The 8,081-nt window shown below is 41.0% G+C and overlaps 1 non-coding gene across 1 annotated transcript; it reads right to left on the bottom strand.

Annotated features, from left to right (window-relative positions):
* Positions 1-2,036: 2,036 nt before the first annotated feature.
* On the bottom strand, positions 2,037-2,143 carry LOC133802697 (small nucleolar RNA R71). Its single transcript, XR_009877442.1, has one exon. It is a non-coding gene; the product is annotated as a small nucleolar RNA R71 (small nucleolar RNA).
* Between the last annotated feature and the right edge of the window lie 5,938 nt (positions 2,144-8,081).

Consider the following 8,081-nt stretch of genomic DNA (forward strand, 5'->3'; position numbering starts at 1 on the left):
TTTTTCTTTCATTTAGTGCGGGTTTATGCTTTGTTTTTCTGTCTTTGTGAATATCAGGAAGAATTGAGCACTTGGAAGAAAATGTCAAAGAAAGGGAAGAAATAACCAAGTTTTTCAACTTATTTCGAGAAAGAATGGTTCTCAACATAATTTGGAAGTGTTGGTGAATTTTTGGGATGAAAACTTAAAAAAATGAGAAATCCCTTAAGAGCCACGGCATGGGCAAAGTAGAGTCGTGGCTAGGTGGTGAAACAGAACCATTGTTTTGTAGGAGATCCTCGGGTCGCGGCATAGCTAGAAAGGGCCGCGGCATTGATGGGCATTTTTCCCAAAATTCTTCACGCGGGCCGCGGCATGGCTACATAGGGCCGCGGCATGGAAAGAGCTTTTCGCCCAGAAATTTTAACACGGGTCGCGACATGGTGCACATAGAGCCGCGGCCCGCCTCTTTTAAAAATGAAAGCCTAGGTTTTATTAGGGCGAAAAAGGGAGAAGAGAAAGGGGACGTACGGACAGAGGAGAGATTCTTGGTTTTGAAGGCTAAAGCTTAGAGTATTTTTACATGTTTTTCTTCTTCTTCCTGATGTTATCTTTAATTTCTGTTGTAATTAGCATTATGATTATGAACTAATTTTCTGTTTAGGATGTTTAATTGAATCACTTGAATCCCTATTATGAACTAATGCAATTTCAATCCTCTTCTTCTTCAATCTATTTCAATTCCATGTAACCTGTTCTTATAGACTGATTACTGATTGGCCATCTATAGTCAGACATACATGTTTTTAGATCAAAATCTGAGAAGTGAGATTTAAATCTGCTGTGGTTATATTGGACATAATTCTAATTTAGAACAAAAGTATTTGAATTAATTGTGTAACTGTTTATTAAGTTGTCGAGTTTAATGCTACCTTTGTGGTTCAATTTACCATAGAAATATAGGAAATTGTCACTTAGGTTGAGTTTATAATTCATAGTATGATTATAGGCTGTTGTATCAACTTGTTAATTGAATTAGGTAAAAAGAAGAAGAACTCATACCTTGCATTAGGGAATAATAGGGAGGATTGTTGATGAGATTAAATGTCCTATTTGTTTATTCAGTGATTGAATTAAAAGTTTTACTATTAGTTGTTATTCCCTTTGATTTTCAATTGTTGTTTCTGCACTTTATAGTTTCTTTTGCTGCGTTTATAAAAATCAAGAATTTTAATTTATCAAATAGAACAAGAAATTAAGTGATTGGTAATTGATAAATCAGTCCTTGAGGACGATACTTGGTTCTACCATTTTATTACGAATTGCGACTGTGTGCACTTGCATAGCAAAAATATCGCAACAAGTTTTTGGCGCCGTTGCCAGGGACTGAAAACAATTATCAATATCAGTCTAACTAATTTTTATTCTAATTTGATTTTAATTTCTCTTGTTTCTAATCTGTTTAGTTGCTTAATTTGTCTATCTCGGGTGAATTTTGGTATATGCGTGGCAGAAGAGGAGCAGACAGTCTTGTTCCTTTGAATCCTGAGATTGAAAAATCTTGCAAGCAAATCAGAAAGAACAAGAGGGAGGCCCAGAAATCTGTGAAGATGGCACAGAATGATGGGGATGGCAGGAATGTTCTAATTCCTAGAATTGTACAAGGGGGTCAGGCTCAGAATAATGCTGCGAGGAGCCTAAGAGATTATGTACTGCCCACTCTGACGGGAGTACAAAACAATATACGCCCACCAGCTGTACAGGCTAACAACTTTGAAATCAAGCCAGCTATTCTACAAATGGTGCAGTCCTCGGTGCAATTTAATGGGTTGCCTTCTGAAGATCCTCACACCCATTTGTCTAATTTTTTGGAGTTGTGTGGAACCTTAAGATATAATGGGGTGAGTGATGATGCAATTAAACTTAGGCTCTTCCCATTTTCCCTGAGGGATAGAGCTAAGAGTTGGCTGAACTCGTTGCAATCAAACTCTATTGTCACCTGGCAAGATCTAGCTCAGAAATTTTTGTCAAAATTCTTCCCCCTGTCCAAAGCTGCTAAATTGAGGGGAGAGATCAACAATTTTTGCCAGAATGATGGAGAGTCTTTGTATGAAGCTTGGGAACGGTTCAAGGAACTCTTGAGAAGATGTCCTCATCATGGCATTGAACAGTGGATGCTAGTACAGAATTTTTACAATGGTTTATGTCCTACAACCAGAACCATTATTGATGCTGCAGCGGGTGGCACTTTTATGAGCAAGAGTGCAACTGGTGCTTATGAGTTGCTCAAGGACATGGCCACAAACAATCATCAGTGGTCAGAGGAAAGATCATCAGGAGTCAGAAAGGTAGCTGGGGTGCATGAGCTGGATGCAATCACTGCTCTAACAGCACAAGTAGCCTCTCTGACAAAGCAGTTACAACAGAGCAGTGTATCTGCTAATGCGGTTCAGATGGCAGTGAGGTGTGAAATGTGTGGTGGTGCTCATTCTCTCGATCAGTGTCCTATCAGTATGAATAATAACACCCCAATGGATCACGCTCAGGTTCAAGCGGTGGGAAACTTTCAAAGGCCACTCAATAATCCATTCTCCAATACCTACAATCCTGGGTGGCGAAATCACCCCAATTTTTATTGGAAGAATAATCAAGGCCAACAACCTCAGTTTCAGGGCCAATTTCAGAATAACATGTCTCAGCCACCTATGCATTAATCTTCTTCATCACAACAGCCTAGGCCTCAACAATCAATGAATCAAGCTCAACCTGAGATGCATAATGAGCTGCAAGCTGCATTGTTGACTCTCACTATTACTCAAACTCAGTTTATGATAGAGACTAGATCTTCTATCAGAAACCTGGAAACACAAGTTGGGCAGTTGGCCAGTATGCTCAATAACAGACCACAGGAAAATTTGCCCAGTAATACTAAAGTCAACCCCAAGGAGCAAGTTCAGGCAATTACTCTGAGGAGTGGGAGGCAAACTGAGCAGCCTAGACCTCCACAGGCAGTGGTTCAGAATAAAGAGACGGGTGAACAGTCTGATTCAGAAAAGGTTACTGAAGACCACCAGCAGTCAGAAAAGAGTCCGCCAATTGTTATTGAGCAGCCAGTTCGAGTTCCATACCCTCAGAGGCTTAGAAAGACTACACTTGATAAACAGTTTTCTAAGTTTCTAGAGGTGTTTAAAAAGCTGCACATAAACATTCCTTTCGCTGAGGCCTTGGAGCAGATGCCCAGCTATGTTAAATTCATGAAGGAGATTCTGTCAAAGAAAAGGAGGATGGAGGACTATGAGACTATAGCACTCACTGAAGAGTGTAGTGCGATATTACAGAGAAAGCTACCCAAAAGCTGAGAGATCCGGGGAGCTTCTCTATACCTTGCACCATTGGAAAATTTGAGTGTAAGCACGCCTTATGTGATCTGGGGGCAAGTATCAACTTGATGCCCTTATCTGTGTTTAAAAGACTTGGTTTGGGGGAGACAAAACCAACAACTGTCACTTTATAGCTCGCAGACCGATCGTTGACACATCCACAAGGTATTATTGAGGATGTTCTTGTGAAGGTGGATAAGTTCATATTTCCAGCTGACTTTATCATTCTGGACATGGAGGAGGACACAGATGTACCAATTATTCTCTGTAGGCCATTTCTAGCCACAGGCCAAGCTCTTATTGATGTTCACAAAGGAGAGCTTAAGCTTAGAGTTCAAGGAGATGAGGTGGTCTTTAATGTCTTTAAGTCTATGAAGTATCCGGTGGCTAGTGACAGTTGCTTTAATGTGGATGTGATAGAGAAGGCAGTCTCCAAGAGAAGGATGAGCAGTGATGCCTTAGAGGCAGTATTATTAGGTGATGAGGGCAATGATGATGATGATGCTGAGATCAGAGAATGTGTAAACTGGATCAACTCTTTCTTACCATATTGGAAGAAGTTTCAAGAATTAGCAGATGTGATTGATAAACCGCTAACCTCCATTCAGCAGCCACCGCAGTTGGAATTAAAGGTCCTCCCAGATCACTTGCAATATGCTTATTTGGGAGAGAATGAAACTTTATCTGTCATTGTGTCAGCTGACCTGTCAAAGATAGAATTGGAGAAACTGTTGAGGGTTTTAAGGGAGCATAAATTGGCCATTGGGTGGACCTTGGCAGATATTAGAGGAATAAGCCCATCGACAGTGATGCATAAAATCTTATTGGAGGAGAATAGCAAGCCATCCATAGAGGCCCAGCGAAGACTTAATCCAGCCATGAAGGAAGTAGTACTGGAGCAAATTCTTAAATGGTTGGATGTCGGGGTGATCTACCCAATTTCTGATAGCGCATGGGTGAGCCCTGTGCAAGTGGTACCTAAAAAGGGTGGTACGACAGTGGTGAAAAATGAGAACAATGAACTCATCCCAACAAGAACTGTAACGGGGTGGCGGATTTGTATAGATTACCGCAAGCTCAATAAGGCAACAAGGAAGGATCATTTTCCTTTGCCTTTCCTTGATCAGATGCTTGACAGATTGGCAGGACATAGCTACTACTGTTTCTTGGATGGGTATTCTGGGTATCATCAGATCGCTATCGCACCAGAGGATCAAGAGAAAACAACCTTTACATGTCCTTATGGCACATTTGCTTTCACGAGAATGCCATTTGGACTATGTAATGCCCCTGCCACATTTCAACGATGCATGATGGCCATATTTTCAGATATGGTAGACTGGTGTATTGAGATAGTCATGGATGATTTCTATGTTTTTGGCTCATCATTTGACCTCTGTTTGGGTAACTTGGAGAACGTGTTGAACCGTTGTGAGAAGGATAATCTGGTGTTGAATTGGGAGAAATGCCATTTTATGGTGAAATAGGGGATTGTTCTTGGTCATAAAATTTCAAGTGAGGGAATTGAGGTAGATAGAGCAAAAATTTCTACCATTGAAAAGTTGCCTCCACCAGTTTCAGTCAAAGGTGTTAGAAGTTTTCTTGGTCACGCTGGGTTCTATCGAAGATTCATAAAAGATTTCTCTAAAGTGCCTCTCTCAAATCTGCTTATGAACGGAGTTGTCTTTGATTTTAATGATGAATGTTTGAGGGCTTTCAAATTCTTGAAAGAAAAGCTTATTTCTGCTCCAATTGTGCTAGCTCCGAATTAGGAATTGCCTTTTGAGTTGATGTGTGATGCCAGTGACTATGCAGTGGGGGCAATTTTGGGACAGCGAATTGATAAGGTATTCAGGTCTATCTATTATGCTAGTCGAACTCTAAATGATGCTCAGCTGAATTATGCTACTACAGAAAAAGAGTTGCTAGCTATTGTGTTTGCTTGTGATAAATTTAGACCGTATCTGATTGGTAACAAAGTGATTGTCTACACATATCACTCTGCCATTAAATACTTGATGTCAAAGAAAGATGCCAAGCCCCGCCTAATAAGATGGATTCTTTTGCTTCAAGAATTTGACATGGAAATTCGTGACAAGAAGGGCAGCGAGAATGTGGTAGCTGATCATCTCTCTAGACTCGAGGTGGAGGAGACTGGAAATAAGAAAGCAGTGCAAATCAATGATCACTTTCCTGATGAGCAGTTATTTGGGGTAAGTGAGGCTTTAGCTGTCCCTTGGTTTGCTGACATTGTGAACTTCTTGGTTGCCAAGATTGTGCCTCCTGAAATGTCAAAGCAGCAATTAAAGAAATTCTTTTCTGAGGTGAAACACTACTATTGGGAGGAACCTATTCTCTATAGGCACTGTGTGGATCAGATTATCAGAAGGTGTGTTCCTGAAGAAGAGATGCAGTCCATTCTTAATCACTGTCACACTCAACAATGCGGAGGGCACTTTGGAGCATCAAGAATGGCGGCCAAGGTATTACAAAGTGGTTTCTATTGGCCTTCATTATTCAAGGATGCTAATGTTTTTGTCAAGGCTTGTGATAGATGTCAGCAAACTGGAAATATCTTGAGGAGAAATGAAATGCCTTTACAAGGGATTCTTGAAGTGGAACTGTTTGATGTATGGGGCATCGATTTCATGGGGCCTTTTCCACCATCTCACAACAATGAATATATTCTATTGGTAGTGGATTATGTATCCAAATGGGTGGAGGCTGCAGCAACTAGAGCCAATGACGGTAAAACTGTGCTTAATTTTTTGCATAAACATATTTTTACTAGATTTGGCACTCCCCGAGCTCTGATTAGTGATGAAGGGAAACACTATGTGAATAAACAACTTGATGCATTGCTGGCTCGTTATGGAGTATATCATCGAAAAGCTTTGCCTTACCATCCTCAATCAAATGGGCAAGCTGAAGTTTCAAATAGAGAAATCAAAAGCATCCTTGAGAAGACCGTTGACAGTTCGAGGAAAAATTGGTCGAAAAAGTTAGATGATGCGATTTGGGCTTACAGAACTGCATTCAAAACACCAATAGGCATGTCTCCTTACAGGTTGGTGTTTGGTAAAGCGTATCATCTACCAGTTGAATTGGAGCATAGGGCGTTCTGGGCTATGAAAAAGTTGAATTTTGATTGGAGTGCCGCTAGTGAACGAAGGCTGTTGCAACTAAATGAACTTGACGAGTTCAGAAATGAGGCTTATGAGAACGCCAAGATTTATAAAGAAAGAACAAAGGCTTGGCATGACAAGAACTTAATCAGGAAAGAGTTCCAACAAGGGCAGCAGGTACTTCTTTTTAATTCAAGACTGCGACTGTTTCCTGGCAAATTGAAGTCAAGATGGTCAGGGCCATTCACTGTTGTTCAGGTTTTTCCATATGGTTCTGTAGAAGTTCGGGGCAACTCAGGTGATTCCTTTAAAGTCAATGGTCAGAGATTGAAGCCCTACTTGGGTGGTAGTTTTGTTCAAGCAAAATCTATCCTCCTTCTGAAGCCTCTCTGAAGAGGGGTTCAGCGTCCGGCTAAATGACGTTAACGACAGCGCTTGTAGGAGGCACCCTATGCTTTACTTGTTATTTATTTTAATTTTGTATTTGTAAACAATGGATGTTTGTTTTATTTTTGGACTTTTAGAATCGTGAAAAACGTGAAAAAAAAAAAACCAAAAGAATGGAGAATCCTTAAGGGCCGCGGCATAGCCATATAATGTCGTGGCATTGGGGGTTCCAGAGGCCCACGAATTCTGAAGTCTAGGGGCGGGCCGCGGCATGGATGAGGAGGGCCACGACATAGAAATCCAGTTTTTCCTAGCAATGAGAGGCAGGCCGCGACATGGATACCATGATGTCGCGTCATTCTAGGCTGGCAATTTGATGCGGGCCGCGGCATGGTCAAAGTAATGTCGCGGCCCATGTCCGAAATCTGGGGTAAAAAGCCCTAAATTAGCCATCATTCTCAGTCCCTTTCACTTTCACCAATTGCCATCATACTCAAACCTCCTTTTCTCTCTCAATTCTTGAGATTTTCATCAGTCAAAGAGACAAAAAGAAGCATTCTTGTGCCATTCAAGTAAGTATCTCATATCTATTCTAGTGCTTTTGATTGGAGAATAGATTACATTGTAGTATTGTGGACTGTGCTATGCTTTTCTTGTGAGACATTTAAGGGGTTTGTCAATTGTTTTTCTGGGATTAGTGGTTGGGCTGTTGATTTTGTTACTCAGAAAGTTTTGGGGGAGTGAAACCAAAGGGAAGTTTTACTCAAGTTCTTGAAAACCAATTTGGAGGTTTAGTTTGTTCTTGTTTTGAAAAACACAATGGGTCCTAAGAGAAATCCTCCGAGAGGTACCTCCTCAAAGAAAGCCTCCTCATCCCGCACTCCACCTCCACCACCTCCCCCGGCTGATTATGACACGCAATTATTTGTCAATAAGGAAGCAGCTGACTTGTTTAAAAAGATTCATAAGAAATCTGTGGTGAGGGAAAGAGGATTTGAGTTTCATGAGGCACCCTTGGTACAAAGCCCTGCCTATGATATCATCAGAGCTGAAATATTGCGACGTAATTGGGGTTTCTTCTGCGACTCTACCTATGTGGGACCGGCCAATTATTCTCAGATGTTTGAATTCTTTGCCAACTTCCCATATCTTGATGCAGAACAGAACAATTTTGTCAGGGGTAAATTGGTGCCTACGGCCTCTTATTCAT

Source organism: Humulus lupulus, chromosome 9 (genome assembly GCF_963169125.1).
Source record: "Humulus lupulus chromosome 9, drHumLupu1.1, whole genome shotgun sequence".
Lineage (NCBI taxonomy): Eukaryota > Viridiplantae > Streptophyta > Magnoliopsida > Rosales > Cannabaceae > Humulus > Humulus lupulus.